At 41.9% G+C, this 23,802-nt stretch overlaps 1 long non-coding RNA gene across 2 annotated transcripts in view; it reads left to right on the top strand.

Annotated features, from left to right (window-relative positions):
• LOC147581156 (uncharacterized) overlaps positions 1-23,802 on the top strand; it is an 82,689-nt gene that overhangs the window by 46,296 nt on the left and 12,591 nt on the right. Inside the window, exon 1 of one of the 2 annotated variants that reach the window (XR_015251484.1) lies at positions 6,070-6,580. The exons of the other annotated variant lie outside the window; for it this stretch is intronic. This is a non-coding gene — a long non-coding RNA (uncharacterized LOC147581156). Of the gene's footprint in view, positions 1-6,069; positions 6,581-23,802 lie in introns of those variants that run through there. 2 annotated transcript variants of the gene reach the window in all.

Genomic DNA, 23,802 nt, shown 5'->3' with positions numbered 1-23,802 from the left:
ACAGAGAGAGGGGAAAACACAGAATACGAAGCAGGCTCCAGGCTCTGAGCTGTCAGCACAGAGCCTGACACAGGGCTCGAACCCAAGATCATGACCTGAGCCGAAGCTGGACGCTTAACTGATCGAGCCACCCGGGCACCCCTAGACTCTTAATCTAGCTGCTGTCCATATGCAGCACTGAAATTCTCTTCTGAAGTCACTAATGAACTCCTTGTTGCTATTTTAAAGGATCACTGTTCAGTCCTTGCTTCTCCCCCAGACTAACCCAATTTATTCTCCTCTGTAGGTGGATTTCCTCTACTCTTCCCCTGAATGTTGGCCTTCCTCAGAGTTCTGTTCTCAGGCTACCTCTGCGCTCCCTGGGCAACTTTCCAGATTGATCTCTTTCTCCCTCACATCTTCACCTGCCACCTGCACGCGGAGGTTTCCCGAATCTACATCTCCAGCCCTCAGCTGTCTTTCCAGTCCAGACTCACATCCCCTCGCCCAGGGGAAACCTCTGTTGGAGGATCCACAAGCACCTCCAACTTAAGATGAAAAAATATGAGCTCAGCATCTAACCCTTCTCCCTACCTTCCCCACGTCTTTACGTCTTCCTGTTACATTTAGCAAAGCCGCCATCATTCATGTTGTTTCTCCAAGGGCAAATTGACAGTCATCCCTGATTCCTCCCTTGCATCCTCCACCCCTCTTTTTTCCTCCTGGAAGCCCCCCCACCCCACCCTTTGTGGAGCCTTATCAGGGCTGTCTATATGATACAGATAGTCTTCTAACCTTTTCCTTGACTTCAGATTTCCTCACCTGCATTCATTCCCACAGTAACACTGGAGGGATGGTTCTGCCATGGTCTGCCTGTGCCACTCTAGCTTTCAAGTAACATGCGGAAAAGTCTTTGCAAAGTAAGTAACGCCCTCCTTATCTGGCCCAGCCTTATTTCTTACCACCCGTTTCTCTTCTCTTCACATTTCCTCTCTCTGTAATCCCTCCTGTTTGCTTTCTCTCAAACCATTCAGAGCTACCCGCCCCCGGAACCAAACGTGCCATGCTTGTTTTTGCATTTGCACCCATGTTTCTCTCTGCCACGTACACCTGGTCTTTCTTGCCTGCTTTTTTACATCTCTGTCAACGCCTCTCCTGTCTGAGAGATGGAGCTGGCTGCCTGCCCTGTGCTCTAGCCCTGTGCACCTGCAAGGATCAGAGCTTCTGTCACGCATGGTATATCTTACACACTCAGTTCCCTCATTGGTATGAGAGCTCCAGCAGGTAGGGTCTGAGTCTGACTTGCCTCTCTATTCTCAGAATTAGGATGAGGGCAGCGCTGGGCATGCGCTCTACGAACATGGGCAAGAGGTGCATCTCTATCGTGGGTCCTGATAGGTGATTCATCTGGGCTGGAGGGACCCTGAGGTGCTTCTGAGCCCTCCTCTGATTTGGAGGGCTGTGACAACTCCGTGGTCTCAGGAAATGTACTCAAACAACTATTGTAGTATCAGTCATGGTTTATATGAGAAGATACTAAAAATCTCCCTGGTACCAAGTGATTCCTCTAGACACAGAAGAGGTTAAGTAAATATTTGATACATTAATGATTGAACAAATTGGTGACTCAAATATTAATTCTTTCTGTTCCAAAATAGCCCTGGCAAGGAGATTACCTTATTAAAGAATGAAATGTCACCTTTATTGTCTAGGGTAAAGGCAGAGTTGATTGTTTTCAAGTTCTTATAGCAAAGTCAGGATTTATTTGATGTTTGGAGATTATTCCCATTGAACCCGAAACAACTGTTTGTTTAAACTTTTCTCAGGACACCTTACATACAGATCCTAAATGTAGCGTGTGTGGGGGTGGGGGTGGGGGATGGGGGGTGGGGGGGAATGGGGGAGGTGCGGGTGTGTGCGCTTGCGCGCCCATGCACGTCTGCTGCTTGTTTGTTTTCTTAGGTTTGTGGAAAGGAAATACTGTATTTACATCGTGCTTCGGCTTTCTCAGCACTCCCTCCCTTTAGTCCCAGGAACATGCATCACGCCGAACTTAACTATTTCTTGACAAACCCAGAGCATATGTTCGCACAGACAAGGAAGTCAGAATGACAACACTATTGAAGGTAAACACGTCTGCACTGAGCTATTATTTCCTCAGAATTCAGGCGTCTTTTGTGGCTAATTTTGTCACATCTCCATGGTGGACTTGAAAACATTCAAATATTGGCTAAACTAATCTAAGAAAAGTGCTCTGAGAAAAATTAGGGCAAAATCAGCTTATTGATCCGTAAACTTAAGAATTTGATGAAATGTAGTGTCATGAACTATTCAAAAATTCATCACAAAAAGTGGAAGATGTGCTGGATATAATTGATTTTGCCATCACTTCTGGAGATTTATTGAAAACAATCAGTGACTGAAGCTTTGTGAAGGATGCCTTCATTCTTATTATGACTTGGATGTTATGTGAAAATTGAAAAGTTATGACTAGTTCTCTGGAACTGGCAGAATAAAGAGAATGCATCTTGTATATATTATGAAAACCATAATTCTTGTCAAACGAAACGCATCTCTTCTGCATAAAACACTCAAGTGTGTTAGTGAATGCGGTGTTTCCTCTTTCCTCCCATATTTTACTGTCAAGCAAAACTGACGATGTTTTGCGGATACATCTTCCAAATCAAGATCTCTCTTCGCGTGTAGATATATAAGATTTTTGATTAGTATTTGGTAATCTTGACCGAAAGAAAACTGCCATATCCAAGACTGAAGAGTAGGAGGAAGCAAAAACAAGGGGAATTCTAAAAATACAAATTCATGAGCCTAGGTCAGTACCATAGGCATGGACCTGGGTCTCTATTGTTTTTTGAGTTCTCTAGGTAGTGCTGAAGCATGGCCAGGTTTGGGAAGCACTAGCAAGAACCCAGTTCTCTCCGCCTGGATTAATTTTCACATCTGTCAGAATGCTCTCCTGAACTAGATGTGGGTATGAAACAGTGTCTCTAGCTGGTGGCAAGGGAAAGGGAACAGGTGCTTGCCTCTTCTTTCCCTTCTGTGATAGCAAGGACGTCTATGGTAGGTACACTAGCTGGCCGCAACACCTCCCCTTGCCCCGCTGGAATCATCAGTTGACAGAGCTGGTGGGAAACGCAGAGATTACTCTAGACGAATTACATTTTGTAGTTGAGGACGCATTTATATAGATATTAAGTTACTTGGAAGATCACATAGATAGTTCCAGAAAGATTTGAGACGAGAACTCAGATCTTCTGAGACCACATGCTTTTCTAATTTTAAAAAAAGGAGGGGGGGAAAAAAGCTATTTACAATCAGACTTCAATCTAATTTCTCATCCTCATTTCCTATCACTTCACTCTCAACACTCTGTTCACTTTTTCTCAGAACTCTGGGTATTTCATAATACAGTAGACATCAGTTGTAATGCCAGCTCAGTGTCCCTTCTTCCTTATTTTGGTAAAAGTTCTTGACTTGTCATTGTGAAACCACTTATCCATCATTCTCATCTGATTTGAGTGGGTTCACCCCAGCCCCTGGCTTGGGGAACAGGATATGACTTAAACCAGGGCAACTGCAGGCCGAGCGATTGGTTCAAGAAGGACAGGGATTCATCCAGGCCAACGAGAGTCAGTCAGATAAATTTTTTGGAAGCATTAGGAAAGAGCCGCTTTCTCCACTGTGGTCCTCATGAGCAGGAAGGAAACTATTGCAGCTGATGGCCTGGTTTGACAGCAGTTAGGGAGTCCCTGCCTGAGAATAAGGTCAACACAAAAGTCATGTGGAAAAAGAGAGACTGATTCTTGGTGTTCCACCTAGAGTATACGGATCCAGTCAAGCCATTTCCATGTCGGTTCCTGGATTTTCCACTTATGCAGCCAATAAATCACCTTTCGGCTTCGGCCGGTTTGACTGGGTTTTTGTTACTGTGCAGCTACCCTACCATTTCCTTGTAATATCCATTTTCTATTTTTCCTCCTACAAAGCTATTTATTTGAGAAGGCATGAAAGTCAAGTTTAACTGTTAAGAATAAACAAGAAAAGTCATGAAAGAGTGTCCTGCAGGTGTTCTATTCTCGGCACAAACCAACTGCCTGGTTAATAGCCTTGACTTGATGTCCATTGGGGCAAGCATGTGGGGAACTGATTTCATTACTTTTACAACACTGGCCTAGGCCTATGAAATGTCATTGGACAAAGTTTCATGCTTTTGTGGGGTTTATCTTTTTATGCAGGGAGAGATAATTTTTTTAAAAAACATGAAAAACTAAACATGTAAATTATTCTGTGGCTAGTAAGTGATAAGTGTTGTGTTAAAAACACGACCAACAGCAAAGAAATCAGAGAAGGGGGTTCTTTTAGAGTTTTAGGACTTCCTTCCAGTGTAGGGGGCAATTCCCCCCAACAAAACACTAAACAATTCTTGGACACCCCGCTGGTGTCAACTCAATTCTGATACTATTTACTAGGAGATAGCATCAGATTCCACAGGTTAAGGGTTCAGTATTGTAGGACTGCCTCATTCCCCAATCCCACCTCCCCACTTCAGAGACCAGGCACAAGCCCCAGGCTGTTACCTGCGAGTCTAGGCAACCAGCTATAGATTGGTGGTTCCAATGATCTCCTCCTTAGGTTCCTTTAATTTGCTAAAGCAACTCACTGGACTCAGGGAAACACCTCTGTTTACCAGTTCATTAAAGGATATGATAAAGGATATGAATCAACAACCAGATGAAGAGATGTAGAGGGTGAAGGATATGGAAAGGGCACAGAACTTTCCTGACCTCTCTAGGCATACCACTCTCCCTGGATCTGCAAGTGTTCACCAACCTGGAAGCTCTCCAAACTCTGTCCTTTTGGACTTTTATGGAAGCTTTGCTATATCGGCACAATTGATTAGCTCATCAACTATTGGCTAATTCATCCTGTAGCCCCTCTCCGGTTCTAGATTGGGGGTGAGGTTAGTGGAACTGAAAGTTCCAAACCTTTAAATCACACAGCTGGTTCTTCTGGCAGCCAGCCCCTACCCTTAGGTGGGGTCCAAAAGTCACTCTATTAACATAATAAAGGACACCTTATTTGCTGTCATCACAGGAAATTCCAAGAGTTTTAGGAGCAGTGAGTGAAGAACTATGGACAAAGACCAAACACATCTAGTCAACTGAGTGACCAAAATATATATTTCTTCTGAATCACAATATTGCATGGGTACTAGGAATGCTGGGGATGGGATTTAAAATTAAAATTTAAGGGGCGCCTGGGTGGCGCAGTCGGTTAAGCGTCCGACTTCAGCCAGGTCACGATCTCGCGGTCCGGGAGTTCGAGCCCCGCGTCAGGCTCTGGGCTGATGGCTCGGAGCCTGGAGCCTGTTTCCGATTCTGTGTCTCCCTCTCTCTCTGCCCCTCCCCCGTTCATGCTCTGTCTCTCTCTGTCCCAAAAATAAATAAAAAACGTTGAAAAAAAAATTTAAAATTAAAATTTAAATTTAAAATAAAATTTCATTAGAAAAGTAACAACTAAGAAAAGACAGTGGTGAGGGTGACCACGTGGGGAAAGAGTGTTTTAGGCTTTTAGAACAACCAGTGCCAAGGGCAAAAGGGAGCGGACAGGTGTCCCAGGAGCAGGAGGCCAGGTTAGCTGCTACAGAGCTAAGTCAGAAAGACCACAGAGGTTAGATCACATTCTATTTGTAGCCATCTGTGAGCGTTTTGGCTTTTATTCAGTGAAACAGAGAGCAAATAGGGTTTGTTTTATTTTTCTCTATTCTAGCAGAGGAGTGACATCTAATTTTCATTTTTAAAAAGTGCCTCTGGGTGCAATGGTGAGAATAATCAAGGGGATAAGGGGGGAAGCAGGGAGATGAGTTAGTAGGCTGTGGCAGATAGCGTCCACAGATGCTCAGCTCCACTCTCAGGCTTCTAAACTCTCCTCTGTGTACCATGAGTCTGGAAGCTTGCAGACCATTATTCCTAGGCTCTCTTGCCAGCTGGCTTTCACGTAAAATCTGCCAATGGAAAGCATGGTGGGAGGAGGAGTGTAGGAGGAAGAGACAAGCCAGTTTTTCTGCTTCTGATGGCACTTCTAGTCACATGGTGGTAGGGGCAGTGGGTGACTGAGCACCTGGAGAACAGAAAAGCCATGAACCGATGGGAAGATGGGTGCAAATGGGACATGTTTGGGGCAGAAGTAAGTGGATGAATAGGGAAGAGAGGAGGAGTTCAATTTTGGATATAGGAAGTTTGAGATGCCTAGTAGCTATCCAAATGGGGAGATCAATAAGTGACTAGATAGTTTGGAGCTGGCTGTAGATATAAACCTGAAAGTTAGTGATGTCGTTTGAAAGCCATGAGATTAGGTGAGCTCACTGAGGAATAGAGAAAAAGAGGACCACCCCCGAATCCAGGCTGTCTGACACGAAAACTCAGGGAGGAGAAGAGAAACTGACAAAAACAGATTGAAAAAGAGGGATCAGTGTTGTAGGAGGAAGATCTCAGAGAAGAGACAGGGACCAACTTTGTCAGATGGGCTGCTGTGTCAAAACCGCATGGACGCTGAATGGACGGCTGACGTCAGCAACATAAAGGTAATTGGTGACCCTGACAAAAGTAGTTTTTATAGGGTGTGGGAGTGAAAATCCTGGCACTGGTTTATTCATTCACTTATTCATTTTAAAATACTCGTTGAGCACCTGCTTTGTGCCAATCACTGGGGATTTGAGGTCAATAAGGAAGACATTGCCCTTATCCTGTAGAAGTTTAGAGTATTCTACTGGAATGACAAGCTATAATTTCATGCAGAGATAAACTTAAAAACAGACTCTTATTATACGTGTGTGCGCGCATATACATACACACACTTAAAAGACTAAAGACAACAAGAAAGATACAGGCTAAGGGAAGTTTACTGTGAGGGCCATCGCACCGCTGGAACAGGTACTGCCTCTGAGCTGGGACTTGCTAAATGCTGTTTATCTTGTGAGTTGAAGCATCTGGCCTCTTTAAAAAGGGATTATCGACTCTCTTTTTGTTTTTATTTGGGAAAGTATTTGACCAGGTGCCATAATTTGATTTTAATCTGATTTTGTCTCTGTAAGACTCAGATAGTTTAATTACTGGTTTGATCCGGCACCTAGAATATGAATTGCTGGAAAAATAACACGTTGCATTCGTATCGTCAGGTTTGTTTTCACGGATTCTCTCTCCTGAATACAAGTGGTTATTCATAACTCTTCAAGGACTAGGATTTGCAAAACAGTATTTTGATAATCTAAATATCATCTGATAGAACATGTAAAGCAATCTCTGAAACCCTAAAATTTTCTGGAATGAGTTTGCCATCAGGTCCTGTGCAAATGAAAAGAATTGAAACTGAAACAAAACTTAAATTATAGATGCTCTAATGTGTGTTTCATTATGAATCCTAAATATTATTCTTCTGTAATTCTTTTGAGCAAAGTAATCACTAGTAAGACAATAAAAATATCAGTATATCTTGGAAGTTATTTCTTTATAAAACAAGAGACCTCTTGTTTTACGGAGAAGCTTTACTCTTCCAAATATAAAGTGCATCAGTATTTTGAGTTTTCTGTTTGAATTCTATACAGTATTAATAACCTAAATACGAGTGCTTTTAGGCCATGACAAAGTCACTCTGTGATAAAGCATGTGCATTTTGTTAATTCAGACCATGAGATTGTCCTGCAAAGAATTTCCTTTCACAAGTATTGATATGACCCATTTTGAACTAATCCTAGGAATATTATTAATAAGTAGCTGGATATAACTTACCCCCACATTCAGAAATTTGAAATGTAAATGATTTGCACCCCACACATGGGCATTTCAAGAAAGAGATTCTCTCACTGGGAACTTTCATCAGAAAACGGGTGAATAAATGAGAAACTATAGTACAATGCTAACAAAAACAAGAAAGAAAGAAAGGAAGAAAGAAAGCTGTTAAATATTCTGATTTTGACAGAAAGCCCTGATGATCTTCATGGCCTGGTTTTGGCTCAGAGGACTTGAAATAATCAACCAAGGCCCCCCCCCACAGTCAAGGTGTTTGCCATGTTTTCTAAGATTTCAGTAATGGAAGGCTATGGGATTAGTGGCTAAAATGAAAACTTCTTCGTGTTTTGTTTTCAGTTCTGTTGACTTTTCCTCAGGGATTTTTTTTTTTTTTATCTCCTCTATTCTTGAAATGAAGATGAAAAGTTGTTTCCAGGAGTGTTAGGCATAATTTGAGTTCATTTCTCGCCCTACATGCAATTTCAATCTAGATAGTTTATTAGCTAATGAGACATAATGCGATTCCATTTGTCAAGATTAGATTTGTGGGGAAGAATCACAGAAATATCCTCCCCTTTTACCCTTTGCATCAAAGTGATTATTAATTCACACTTGGCAGGGTGTTCTGCAAGGTCAGAAGCTTAGCAGAGCAGACTGGGAAAATGGCTCTGAGCTCGCTTGTTCACTTAGCTGACAAGATGGATGTAAATCAGGACTTGAAGAGGACTTTCCATTATTTAAATGGGAGAGAGTAATTTTCACTGGTTGGGTCTGACTGCTTAGGAAGCATAACACATTCCTTTTTGATTAAAAAAACTCTGTGAGGGCAGTTTCCAAATTTTATTTCTCAGAATCAAGGGTCTCCTGTGTAGTGAGATGCGGAGGGAAAAGAGGAGACTCGGATGCCAATTCTGGCCCCTCACTTCCAACTGCTAATTGAAGCAGTTCTCCCTTCACTTTTTTTTTTTTTAATGTTTATTTTTTTTTTTAATATTTTTTTTTTTAATTTTTTTTTTCCAACGTTTATTTATTTTTGGGACAGAGAGAGACAGAGCATGAACGGGGGAGGGGCAGAGAGAGAGGGAGACACAGAATCGGAAACAGGCTCCAGGCTCCGAGCCATCAACCCAGAGCCTGACGCGGGGCTCGAACTCACGGACCGCGAGATCGTGACCTGGCTGAAGTCGGACGCTTAACTGACTGCGCCACCCAGGCGCCCCTAAATGTTTATTTTTGAGAGAGAGAGAGACAGAATGTGATCAGGGGAGGGGCAGAGAGAGAGGGAGACACAGGATCTGAAGCAGGCTCCAGGCTCCGAGCTATCAGCCCAGAGCCTGACGCGGGGCTCGAATTCACGGACCGCGAGATCGTGACCTGGCTGAAGTCGGACGCTTAACTGACTGCGCCACCCAGGCGCCCCTAAATGTTTATTTTTGAGAGAGAGAGAGACAGAATGTGATCAGGGGAGGGGCAGAGAGAGAGGGAGACACAGGATCTGAAGCAGGCTCCAGGCTCCGAGCTGTCAGCACAGAGCCCGACGTGGGGCTGGAACTCAGGAGCTGTGAGATCATGACCTGAGCCGAAGTCGGACGCTCTACCGACTGAGCCACTCCCCTCAGCTCTTCTAAATAGTAATGTGTTCCATTTGAAAACAGTACTACGGAATAGATTAGCTGTTTTAAAAATTATTTGGACACCTGGAGAGGGAGGTCTCGTTAAATGAAGAGAACAGCATAATGAGGAGTGGGGCTCTAAACCCAGATGTAGTAGGGCCTGCTAATTGTTCCCTCAAATTCATCCTCCCTTTTTTCTTTTTAATAATAAAGCCCTGAACTGCCTGCTCTCCTCTACAATCATGTAGCTGGTACAAGACCACCCAGCTAGAAGCTATATTTCCCAGCTTTGTTTGAGCTAGCCCAGAGTCACATGACTAAGTCCAGCGCAATAAAGTATGAGCAGAAGTGATGTATGTACATTTTGTGTCACTTCTTTGGGAAAAAGAAGCTTATTGCCCTCTACTTTCTTTTGCCCCCTTTCCAGTGACTGGAACAGCCTCCTTAATCTCTAACATAGAAGCTATGCAGTGACGATATCAGACCGATCCCACCAGACCTTAACTGCTATTGAGCTATGACATGGGTGAAAAAAAAATTCCATGTAGTTGAGCCCCTATATTTTGAGTTTGTGTTTGTTTGTTTGTTTGTTTGTTTGTTTTAATAGTAGCTCAGCCTTGACCCAAAGTGATTCAACAAAGGTCATGCAAAGAGTTATGAGGTCAGTCTCATTAGAAAGGCTGACTTTCAAGAACTTAATCTTCGATGTAATTGAGTTTAATGTCATGTTTACTATGAAATAACATGGTATAGGAAGATATCACTCCAATCACTGCTGGATAGGCCGAAAGAGGTAGATTCCAGTCATTGTTGTTCTTATTATTTGAGACAGCACAGAAGAAAAGCAGGATTAAAGGCATAGGCACATCTAAACAAACAAACACGGGCAGAAATTAAGAAGTGGGAGGTAATATTGCAACACGAATGGCTGGCAGTTAGTGCCTACTAAGAGGAAAGCATGAAGTGAAGAGAAATTCAGGCAAAGTGGCAGCTAGGGGAAGTGTTCTCATTATTTATTAAGTACTTCTGTTGTATTTTTCCCTGTAAGAAGCTTCTGAGACTTAACAAAATAAGTTATCTTACTGACACTCTGGTGTTTTACATTTCCTGTTCCTTCACAGGCATCTTACTATGGTCTCTTATCCAAGGGTTTCTCAATACTCATGATACACCATTCCTCCTACGTCCTGCCATTGCCCCAAGCTGAACACATTGGAACTTGAACTCCCTTTCTTCTCATAGAGATTGCTTCCCTTTCTACTGTTATCTTGTCAATTTTTTTTTTTTTTTTTTTGCCATTTCTCTCTAAGATTTTCTTTGGCTTTTCTTCCTTCTTCATTTGTTTAGCCAATGTCAACATGTCTTTCTTTTCTTCCTTTAGACTAGTTTTTAGACTCATCAATTGCTCTCTGTTCTCACACCCACCACTGGGTTTCAGACCAGAACACGTCAAACCTTGGATATAGCCCACAATCTTCTACTGGGTCTAATTGATTTAGTCATAACTAATTTCTGTTGATTCTTCCGTGTCAAGATCCGAGGAATTGCTCTAAAAGGTGCTTTTAGCATTTCACTTCCTTCCTCAAGAACCCAGAAGGGTTGACTGCATTTGCCTATTGCCAATAACCCCTGTTTACCTTCTTGCTAGGCCTTCCATGAAATGACCCTGGTAAAATCATTTTGGGGTAGTAGCTAAGAGCACAGGTTTCGGTGTCCTTATGAACCGGTTTCAAATTCTAGCTTCACTACTTATAGACTCTGTGGTTTGGCCTCAATGGATTAAGCCTCAATTGACTATCTGTAACTGATGGTAATACCTCCTGGTAAGGCTTTCTGAGGTGTCTAAGATAGCTGTAAGACGTGTGGAATAGCATACAACACACAGTGGGCTTTTGATTCATTTATTTATTTTTATTGTCTGGTCATGTTCCCTCTGCCCCTGTCCTCTGTGTTATAGTCCTTGCTTTCACGCATAGTATCTGCTCTCTCTTTTTATTTTTCATTATTTTCTATTTTTTTAAAAAATTTTTTTTTTCAACCTTTATTTATTTTTGGGACAGAGAGAGTCAGAGCATGAACGGGGGAGGGGCAGAGAGAGAGGGAGACACAGAATTGGAAACAGGCTCCAGGCTCCGAGCCATCAGCCCAGAGCCCGACGCGGGGCTCGAACTCCCGGACCGCGAGATCGTGACCTGGCTGAAGTTGGACGCTTAACCGACTGCGCCACCCAGGCACCCCTATTTTCTATTTTTTAAAATGCTTTATTTATTTTTGAGAGACAGAGGGTGATCCGGGGAATGGCAGAGAGAGAGAGGGAGACACAGAACCCAAAGTAGGCTCCGGGCTCTTGAGCTGTCAGCACAGATCTTGATATGGGGCTCGAACCCATGGACAGTGAGATCATGACCTGAGCCAAAGCCGGACACTTAACTGACTGAGCCCCCCAGGTAGCCCAGCATCTGCTCTCTTACTTCCTTGGTCAGTGCCTCCTCTTATATTCCCAGTGGTAGTCATACAGTGTTTCCTCATACAGTCTTCTCTGAATTCCCATTGTTTCTCTCATTGCCCAATATGTTTTCATTTCTTTCCTTCAGCTGCAGACGAAGTGCTTCCTAAGGGACGGGAATCATTAATGGGCTTTTTTTTTTCTACTCTCTTCAGCACCTGGCTACTGTTGGTCACATATCATCTGCTCAGCGTCTAGTAACGAAGGTATTGAGATAGATGAATTTGCAAATATCATAATACAACAAACTCTTCAAAATTACTATACTAGGAACAATTGTGGAGGGAACACATGTCCTAAAGTCGCCTTGATGTTGTTGTGATCCCGCTGTGCCCTTTCTTTATACTATTTCCTGTGTGACATGACTGAACTTGAGAATAATTCATAATATGGTGAAGAAGCTATGGGAAGGCTCTTAGGTGAAGGTGACTGAGAGAGGATGTTGAACCTGGGAGTTGAAGGGAGAAAGGGGCAAAGGGCAAAAGAAAAGATACTAAATTGAGAGAAAGAAATGAAGGTAACATAAGTAAGAATAACATAGGAGACTAATTCACCATTATGCGTAACCATTGATATCAGCGGTATCATCAGACTCCAGTCATAAACTTGAAAAATAGGCATTAACAAGCCCTGTATAAGTAAAATCTAAGGCACTTACGAAAATCTATGTTAAATCTAAAAGCTTGCATTATGAATGAAAGTTAATTGGCCACCATTGTCCCAGACACATCATGCTCCCGGGAGTCTTAGAAAATCTCCTGATCCCAGTCCAAAGCTGAGGTTCTCTAGGATACCCAGAGCCCTGCAGGTCTGTGAGGGCTGGATGACTTTTGAGCCCCCTCATCCTAGGGCTCCAGGTTAGACTGGCATCAGTTTATCAGAGTCCCCAGCTTTGGTAGACTCTGGGCTTTGCCTCCTCCCTCTCAGTCTCTAAGGCTAACAAAAGCTCAGCTTGTTTTGCTACTGTTTTATTTTTTTCTAGATCGGCAGATGACTTTGGCGCAAAAGTGGCTTTACATCTTGGCTTTCCTTCTCAGGGATCTTGTCTTTTAGATTTTGGTCCAGTAATTCCTCAGCATCTTATTATCTCTTTGATGTTTTTAAGAAGCAATTATTGTTTTTATTATTATCATAAATATTTTGTTCAGCAAGTTTCATTTGTTCTCCATAAAAGTGTAGGTCTGAATTATTTCAATTGTAATTATTAGAAGGAAGCTTGTCATTGCATTTTAGAGTTGCAGAAATTGACGTGTAAAGAGACTTACCCATCCAGTAGAACCAGAACTTCAATCCAGTTTGTTCTCATCTTAAACCTCTTGCTCATTTTGCTCTGTCATGTAGACTGACAAGTGAATTTGGTAAAATTTGGCTATAAGTCTAATGTATTGGGTAGAAGTTACAGGAATCAGCTATCTGCCTTTATCTCACTTTTAGCCTTGGTTTGCAACATTCCCTCCTCCAACAATATTAGTTATTAAAAAGATAAAAGAAAAAAAGATTGATAAAGCCTGCTGGCTGTTGCTAACTCTATACATTGTGCCTCAAAGAAAACTGGGGTATTTTCTTTTTTATCGTGCACCCAGGTGGCAAAATGATGGAATCTATCTCCAAAGGGCTTAAAGTGCTTAACCAACGTGATCTCATTAATCCTCACAACACGATCTTAATGTTTCTGTTTTATAATGGGTGCAATTTACCAGTAGGAAGTAATTAACTTGACTCAAATCTTGATTTTAAAACCTCTTCTTTTTGGATCTCTTGATTGTTATACACATGTCTGGGGCTGCCTCTCCATATTAACTACAGTGTGGTTTATTTAGAGTGACATTCACAAGTAAGACTTTAGGGGAACACTTCGTAAAACCCAAGGTAAATGATGTTAAAGGGATGGAGTTAAAAGGATGTGTTAAAAGGATGGTGTTCGGGTGGTACTTCTAGGTTTGGGATAGAAATTTCTTCTAGTCTGATACAAAAGGAAACAAAGAATTGGAGGCAACTCACCCATATATCAGGCCAACACCACAACATTACCTTTCGATAAATGTAGAAAATCGTCATTAAAGGGCTTCTGCTTCAACTATATGGACAATTAGGACTATACAGTCCTAATTCTGTGCTAGAACAAATGGTAAACTATTATACACTTGTGTGCATGATGCTTGCAAACAGAAGAATTAGACACTTCAATATTGTTTCTTATAACCATACCAAGGAGACCAGAAGCGCAATCAAAGATTGACAGAGTTCACTCGAGGGCAGAAAGTTTTTCACACTCCTGAAAAAGGTCAATGAAAATATTTTCAGCCAAGTTTAAAAATCACACACCCTCTTGTTTAAAGCTTGCTTACGTGCCTCGTATCTACACACCAGAAATGATGCATACCGGAATCAGAACTTTATCCTCGACCCCCACTGAACTTTGGACAGGAAAGGTCACGTATCCAAAGCACGCAGAAGCAGGAAGCTCAGATTGCCTTTTTGCCACATCCCGGTAGTTGCAGAGAGAAGTTTTTGTTAGGAGAGCTGTAAGGTCACAATGGGGCAGCACTTGAACTTTGTCATGCTTATGCAGCAAGAAAAAATGACTGCTGGTCTGATTGGGGGCACCTCTAACAAAGGTGACCCGAGTTAAATATAAGGAACACAATTAGAGTAGCATGAAACACATCAGCCAGACATTTTCTATAGCCAGAGTCCACGACGATCATGTGCTCGTCAGTATTTGTGGGCATGATAGCTTATGCTAGAGCAAAACCTCACGGTGAGATGGGGATTTAAATAGCTGATTATGGGGATTCATGGCTAGACTGCCATTTTATCAGGCAATGATGCCTTTTGTTTCTGTCGTCAGGGTTATGAGATGTTTCTATTCCTCAGAAAAAGCTATCTTGCTACAGGACATTTCTGAGTTCAGATAATGGCCTCTCCGAGAAGCACACGGAGAGAAAAGATGACTTCATGTCAAGACGAGGCTTTGGGAATAAGCTGAAGTCACTGCATGTTTGCATATTAATGAGGGGGAGCAGGTGAACATTAACAAATGGAAGCACAGAGGGTGGCTGGTGAAATCGCTAGGGGCTGTGCAGGCCCCAAACGATTTGCTATTAAGTACAAGCTAATGGAGTGATGCTTTAGATTCTACCAGCATAAATGATCCATAGGAAGCGAAGAGCTAGGAGTACTCATTTTCTTTCCTCTTTATAGTATAATATTTCAGCTGGCATTACGATAGTAATCAGTGATGGGGTTATTAAATAGAAGGAGGGCTAATTTCAGCATAAAGCAGAACCGTAAGAAGTTGCTAAAATGCTAAGAAGTGTTTTCATTTTAATGTCGTTCTGTGTCAGAATAGCATCACGAAGAGCACAGAGTTAAAACAGGCTACGGGGTCAAACAGCCTGGGTTCAGGTTGGTCTCTACTATATCCCAGCCCGGGGACTACCTGGAAGTTACTCACTTGCCCTCTCTGCAGCTCCGTTTTCTGTAAAGTGGGTGGTAATACAGTATTCCTGTCATTGTTATAGTATAATCTTAAGTAGGTAATTTTGTACTGTAAGCAATATAAAAATCTGTGTTAAAAAAATGAACTTCTGGCAGGGCGCCTGGATGGCTCAGTCGGTTAAGCCTTGGGCTCTTGACCTGGGCTCAGGTCATGATCTCATGGTTTGTGAGTTGGAGCCCCAAGTCGGGCTCTGTGCTGACCGTGTGGAGCCTACTTGGGATTCTCTCTCTCCTTCTCTCTGCCCTTCCCCCGTCTCTCTTTCTCAAAATCCCTAAAATCAACAAGTCAAAACATAAACATTTTTTAAAAAGTAATTTTTACCAAGAGACTTCTAGTTTCTGTCTTTTAAGTAGCAGTTTTCTGGCACATTTAAAATATTCTCTGATATATGCAAATCTTGACTTAGGCACATTCCAGAAAGCCTGGTGTCTGGCTTTTGTCCTCTCTCTTGTCCTATCCAAAAGCTTTAGCTCAGAGCTGGGAGTCCCTAACAGGAGACTCAGTCACTGTGGCAGAAAGGTGAGCTTTGGAAAGGGAAGTTCTTTAGTTCGTTTCTGTTGGCTCCTGGGAAGCCCACATGGGAACAGAGTTACTCCACAGGAGGTGCAGATGAACCTATAAGGTAGACGTGGGTAGGCATTTGGGAACTTGAGTAGCGCCTGGAGAAATTTAACCAATCTCCTATTCTCTGATATAAAAATGATGTGGCTATATTATAGGGTAGAATTCAAAATTCACCTAAAGACTTTAAAGTAATCAGGTGTTTGAGGTGGGCATAATATAAAATGTAAAATGTAGAAGTATTCCTCCCTGACATTAAGGTACTGCAAAGAAATTACAGAGAAAGACAGTTGGCTCTGTATTCCCAAGATCAGCTGCACCCCCCACTCCACAATATAAGACTAATCTTAGCTTGATCAGCCTCTTGGGAGAGTCACCTTAAGTAACTAGTCTTTGACTACTTTTCCATAGGAAAAGTAAGTTTTTGCTTTTTATCAATTGTGTTTTGAAAGCTAACCTGGTCAACTGAATTGTTATTAATTACTGGTGTTATGTTTCTAACTTAGTGGTTATAACATTACATATATAGTTTTCTCATTCTCTTCCCCCTCCTCCTCCTCCTTTTTCATAACTAACCCAAGAATTAACATTATCTTGGTATTTATGGGAAACATAATTTGCCAGCTAAGGTGATATTAGGCAGCTTTTGCCTTTGAACATACAATTCATGAATTTTAGACAGATATATTAAAGAAGAAAATTTCCTATTTGAAAAGCTACACAATTTTAATTAGACTCTACAATAGTTTTCTTAAGTTTAATTTTTTTTTTTGAGGTAGAAAAAGAAAATAAAAACTGGCAAGTAAGTCAGCCCCTTTGACTTGACACCTTGGATTATATTTGTACAACGTGAAATTTTTTATCACATTTGACCCATTACTTTATTGAGCTATTTTTATTTTTTATTTTTTATTTTTTATTTTTTCATCGTTTATTTATTTTTGGGACAGAGAGAGACAGAGCATGAACGGGGGAGGGGCAGAGAGAGAGGGAGACACAGAATCGGAAACAGGCTCCAGGCTCCGAGCCGTCAGCCCAGAGCCTGACGCGGGGCTCGAACTCACGGACCGCGAGATCGTGACCTGGCTGAAGTCGGACGCTTAACCGACTGCGCCACCCAGGCGCCCCTATTGAGCTATTTTTAAACAACTAGGAGCCTTGAATTTTAAATCTATATAAAAAAATGAATTTATTTTAATGAATATAAATGGACTAAAGCAGGAATTAGCAAACTATAGCCTTTAGGCCAAATGTGGCTTGTTTGAGTACAGTATAAGAGTTAAAAATGGCTTTTAAATTTTAAACTGTTGTAAGAAAAACAAAGGACAATATGCTACAGACACTGGATGTGGTCTACAAAGCCCAGAGTATTTATTATTTGGCTTTTTACAAAAGTTTGCTGACCCCCAGTCTAAAGGATTACATGATATATTGTTTCTAACTCCTATTAATGCTGTCCTAGTCCTTTCCAGGACTCACTGTTGTTTGATTGTCCAGCCTCTTCAAGGAGTATGGCTAGAGTTAACACACATGGAATCTGAGTTCCCATAGAAAAAGCTGTGGCTTTTCCTGATTATTTCGTAGCTGAATACAGTAACACCATAAATTCAATTCCTGACCTTTACGCTAACTGGAATTAACCTTCCCCGGTCTTAAGTAGAATCTTGTTTTCTGGCCGCAATTATTCAAGAATAATTCTCATTAGTAGGTGGTAAAGGACAGCAACAAGACTGAAGTTCGGAATACTAACTAGTCTTCAAATTATATAAACACAGGGTGTAAAAAAAATCCTCTTTTTAAGGAGAAGGAAGACAGAAACTCAGGGGTTAACCAGGTGAAGAAAAAGTGTTTTTGCTTTTAAAATGGAGGTAAAGAAAGACAATCCAACGTTTGGGGAAATTGTAAACTGCTACTTGTATTGCTTTTTTCTTAAGTGGAAATATACATGTGAAAAACACCATTCTCTTCCTTCAGGAAAACAGAAAACCAATTCTCAATTACGCTCTCTCTCTCTCTTTTTTGTGACCAGTGGTGATTTACCCCTCACAGTCCAGTACATGGGTTCCTGCTGACATTCTGGCCCCAGATATCTGACCTTAGTTTGTACCATTTCATGCATAGAATTCCTTCCATTAACTGAAAAAAGGCAAACAATCCAGTGCAGATCAAAAGCAGTAACTAAAGAGAATACGATCTAGAGCAAGGAGATTTTGACACAAATAATAATAATAATAAAAGGGTCAGATTAATATTGTAAACTGTTATCGACCTCCATCACTTCTGCGAAAGATTATTTCTGGAAGTTTTCCAAAACTTTCCTTGTTTGTTTAAAAAAAAAAAAAACCTAAAAATCATTTTATGTATGTGTACTATTAAGTTTTATTCAGTTATTGGTTAAAACTCAGTTCATTCCTTTTGCAGTTCTCACTGCCCAATTATGTTCTCCTTTTGACGCTGGTCTTAATGCAGAAATGAAGAAACAAAGGATTAGATTAACAGTTTTTACATGGACAGACAGAATTTGGGCAGGTTCCTTGAAATTCCCTTCAGACTTTGTGGGAATGGTACAATCAACCACAAAGCCATTCCTGGAATATTTCCTCTTGTTCAGCTTTGAAAGATTTTTGGTTGTCCCATGGCCTTGGAGAAATGCATGGTCTCGTTTCCTTGCTAAAGGGCCCCTTCCCGTGGTGCTGGCTATAGTTCCGTGCTGACCTTCGATGGAGGGTGACATCTACTTCCTGGCCATCAGCTAGCAGCATCCTCGTCCCTTCAAGAAAGCAAATCTCAGGGAATGGATAGCCAGGCGAAGGAAGTCAGGAAGAAAGGAAGAGACTGTAGCAAAATGGAAAAAAAATAAAATAAAATAAATAAAATAAAGCAATTTTGGTAACTTCAGGAAGAATACCATCAAAGCTGCGGGTTCTGATCTCTCCCATTTATTACCAGATACATTTTCAGATACGAATATTGCTAGAGAATGACTGATTAGCAAATCAGCCACTCCTTTTCTTTAACACACGATGCCACGTGACGTCTAGCACGTGGAATCAAGAGATTTGGATCTGGAATCAAGAGATTTGGATCTGAACCGTTCAGTAGTTGTTTCAGTAATAGTACCTCTGCCTGAAGATGTGTGGGATAGTCTGTTCTCTTTCAAGGTTAAGCTCACCCTTCTTTATCCTCTTCAGACATTGATGGGAAATCGGAAGTTTGGAAGTGGGGGATTTACAACAAAAGTGCTAGACGAAACCCTGCTTTTTGGGGCGGCTGGGTGGCTCAGTCGGTTGAGCATCCAGCTTCGGCTCAGGTCGTGATCTCGCGGTCTGTGAGTTCGAGCCCCGCGTCGGGCTCTGTGCTGACATCTCAGAGCCTGGAGCCTGCTTCAGATTCTGTGTCTCCCTCTCTCTCTGCCCCTCTCCCACTCATGCTCTGTCTCTCTCTGTCTCAGAAATAAATAAACATTAAAAAAAATTTTTTTTTAAATAAAAATGAAAAAAAATAATAAAAACCCTGCTTAACTTCAGTTATCCCAGCGTTCTCTAAATCTATTTAAATACCAAAGTCCCTTATAAAAAAAAAATAAATAAATAAGTTAAAAAATAAATAAATAAATACCAAAGTTCCCCTCTGCAAGTACCTCAGATATCATCTTGCAGAAGTGGAGTTCTACAGAAGACATTTTAGAAAACGCTGGCCTAGTGGGATATCTGTGGAGTCCTCAGACAGAACTGAGCTTCATCCTAGAACTGCCTCCTTACTTGTCATATGACCTGAGGGTGCTTTCAAGCTTCACTGAAGCTCTTTTTGATTTCTCTGTAACACGGTTGGTTACTATACAGAGATGCCTTAGGGTGACCCTTGGTGATCTACGCCCTCGTATGATCTCCTCCTCTTGAATGTGACCGGCGTCTAACCAATAGAAAATGGCAAAGGTGATGGGGTTGTTGCTCTCCTGATTCTGCTTCCTCATGCGCAGACACATCCTTTGTCTTCGCAGACTGGAGAGAGACTCTTCCGCTGACCTTGAAGGAGTAAGCTGCTACCACGTGAACAGTTGAAAGATGACCGCGTGGTTTGGCACAGTGGGCAGCTTAAAGGATCTGAGGCCTCAGTGATAAAGTAGCAAGAACATGAATCCTGCCAGTACTTTGGCGTTCCTGGCCACTCTGGCCAACTGCAGGCCCTCGTTCATGGGGGCCCACCTGGTTCACACCGACCTCACAGACAAGCAGGGCAGGCTGGCAGATTTTGAAGGAAGGGCATGCTCTGTTTTTTCTCTTAAGCTCACCGACAGAACACTCCCTCTTCCTCCCAAGCAGGGGCCTGAACAGGGCCAGAATTGGGGGGAAGCCAGCGCAGGGTCAGAGTCTGTCTTGATGTAAGTAAGATTTTGATATTTTGTTCATTATAGGGTTATTTTTTTTTTTACATTCATTTCAATTTTTTTTTTTAAAGATGTCGCATTAAAACTTTTTTGTTTTAATTGAGTGTTTTTGGCACCTTCCTAGATTTTGTACCTGAGGTGAGTGAGTCACTAGCATCACCCTAGTCCCAGCCCTGCAAGAAGCTTGCAGGATAACATTAACAAAGGCCTTTCCAGATAGAAATATAAGGAACACGGGATACATTTCTACGTGACTGGATATTTAGTAGCTGAATCACCCATACCCTACCGTGACTGTGCGAAGTTACTCAAATAGTCTCAGAAACTTTTATTTCTTTAGTCAGTATGTTGGATTTCTGTTATCATAAAAGGAAAAACAAAACTAGCATCAGAGGTGCTAGAAAGTGATTGTAATGTTCAGTGAAGCAACGAAATAAGGTTGGTTCTAATGGTCTTCAGAACCCAGTTGTTCTCGAAGCAAATACTTGCTGTGCCTTGTTTTTTCTTCCATTAAGATGCAGAAAATATCTGGTTACATAAGAAATATGAAAAATGTAAGCACAGATTTGGATTTGGGAAGCTTAATGCATGAATGTATCCAACTAAGTCTTGAGGTTATTATGTCCATCAGAAGGATTGCCTGTTCTTTGACAAGTGTGAGCCTGCCTCTGGAATTCGCAACACATTCCAAGAAAATCATATCCTAACCGGTTTGTTGTTTACCCTGAAGAGGGCATTTTTGCACCTCATTTTTCAACTCTTTAGTTTGTTTACATTGAGGCAAAACATTCTCACACAGGAAGAGACTAGATAACTCTTTCTCACTCTTTCTCACTGGAAGAAGGCTTCTCTTTTCAGGGTCAGGAACTTTATGTCTTCAAATTTAATTATCGGGAGATTGTAGACTGGTCCTCCAGGCTACATGTCTGTGTCTCTGACCTTTCCAAGGGCACAGTGCCTCTAGGCATACCACTACATAGGCAAAGGATGGAGTCTAACTTGAATAGCCTTGTTAACTTGTCTTCTGATGCTGATACAGAGATTCTCATCAGAACGCATTTGGGTGCCTTTGAGAGAGCTCAGTTCAAAAGGTGGAATAGTCTAGCATCAAAATCCTTACCCAATTAACTATGACATCTTAAATTCTCCCAGCCAGACCTGTAAGAGAAAGCCTTTTACATTTACACAAGACGTAAGCAAGTCCTTGGACCAAGTTCATCAATTTCGTGATTTTGTAAGCTCTGACAAATCGAAAACATCACTTCTGATTTATAGCTTACCTTTAAGGAAGATCTACTGTCATGGCCGTTGGGCACATTTCAGTCAATTACAAAAACTTAACAGTTTAAAAGAATTTTCCCAAGTCTCTAGCTTTGTTCTGGATGGCTTTCACTAACTGAGCATCTAGACCTCTTTAATGTGGTAGCCATTAGCCACAGGTGACTACTGAGCACTTTCAATGACTAGTCCTCTGAACTGAGATGTACTGCAAGTCTAAAATACGCATGAGATTTTAAAGACAGGAGAAATGATACTATTTTGAATACAAAGGACTAGATAAATATATATTATCAACATTTACTTCACCTGTTTCTTATTACTTTCTTTTTTTTTTTTTTTTTTTTTTTCAACGTTTATTTATTTATTTTTTTTTTGGGACAGAGAGAGACAGAGCATGAACGGGGGAGGGGCAGAGAGAGAGGGAGACACAGAATCGGAAACAGGCTCCAGGCTCTGAGCCATCAGCCCAGAGCCCGACGCGGGGCTCGAACTCACGGACCGCGAGATCGTAACCTGGCTGAAGTCGGACGCTTAACCGACTGCGCCACCCAGGTGCCCCTCTTATTACTTTCTTAAATGGTGCCACTAGAAAATTAAAAATTACATACGGAGCTCACATTCCATTTCTATTAGAGGGTGCTTATCTAGATGCCTTGGAAGCGAACATCATGGAAGGAGACTCAGGAATACTTTGTGCATTTATACTTCCTTTGAAGTACTCCAGAAACAGCATTCATTTACACAAAACCCCTGTGAGATGGATGGAAAAATGCCTCTTACTAGCATTTCAAGGAAAATAACTTCAAAGGATATTGTCATCATGACTATGATTCATAAGTAAGCAAAAACTTTGAGTTCATGCTTCAGAGAATAAAGCATTCGGGGTTAGCTGTTTCCCTCACTCGTAACTCTTTCTCAGGTCCAGCTGAAACCAGAAAAATCTTGGGGTGGGAGTGGGGAGTGGTGTGGATTTGGGCAGTGACGTGTAGGTAGTAATTTTCACAGGAATACCTGGCAGAGAGTAGGTTTTTAAGAAGCGTTCGTTACGTTGACAACAGGGGACTCATGAATTTGGATTAAAAGCCTCATGTTGCCAAATTGCAACTGGCTGGCTGGAACGCTGTGGTGCGACATGGCAGTTCAACACCTTGTTGCAAGGCCAGTCATTCCTGTCCCTCTGTGGCATGGTGAGGCTGGGTCTAGTGCCAGCACAGAGTATGGGGTCCCTGGGCGAATGGCAGGCGTGCAGAGTCTGAAAACAGTACAGAGACGTAAAGTTCTGAGAGGCTAGAAAGGGTGAGGGGTCAGAGGTCGCCATACATCAGGAAAACATTAAAAATGCATGTTGTGACAAGAATTCAAAGTGTTTCCAGCAGATGAGCTTCAGATTAGTGAGAGAACTGCACCCAGAGGTCAGTGTAGATACAATATTGAACCTGACAGAAGAGTGGGTAATGGAGCTACGGGTTAAGCCCTGCAAAGAAAAACTTGGTTCAGCCAAGTGCCTCTGATCTACTTCCTGCCGGAGCAGTGACTGGTTCCAGGTCATATGTAGGTCCGAATGTTTCAGTGCCAATCAGGGCTAATGTCACCTGATTGCAGATGGGATGATTGAGTAGCTGAATGTAGGTTCCGGGAAACTTTTTAAGGGTTTGGAATTTTGCCCTTTAAAATGTGAGCCAATCTCCTTTAGTTGCTCTGATGGGAGGAAAAGGGCCAGAAATGAGGGGCTTTGATACTCTCCTGGCTCTTTTCACCACTGATTAAGAAAGAAAAACTCAGGTGCCTGGGTGGCTGAGTCAGTTAAGCATTTGACTTCGGCTCAGGTCATGATCTCATGGCTTGTGAGTTTGAGCCCCGCGTCGGGCTCTTTGCTGATAGCTCAGAGCCTGGAGCCTGCTTTGGATTCTGTGTCTTCCTTTCTCTCTGTCCCTCCCCCTCTCGCACACACTCTCTCTCTCTCTCTCAAAAATAAATAAACATTAAAAAAAAGAAAGCAAAACTCTCCTTTTCCAACATTACTAGGCATAAGCTACTAAATGATCTAGATGTACAGTTAAACACCCCCCCCATTTCTTTCTAAGTTTTTTTCAATGTTTATTTATTTTTGTGAGAGACAGAGCACAAGCAGGGGAGGGGCAGAGAGAGAGGGAGACACAGAATCCAAA

The sequence above is a fragment of the Puma concolor genome, chromosome B2 (assembly GCF_028749965.1).
Source record: "Puma concolor isolate L17-30 chromosome B2, mPumCon1.1.hap2, whole genome shotgun sequence".
Taxonomy (NCBI): Eukaryota; Metazoa; Chordata; class Mammalia; order Carnivora; family Felidae; genus Puma; species Puma concolor.
This window is presented reverse-complemented; position numbering and strand designations above follow the sequence as displayed.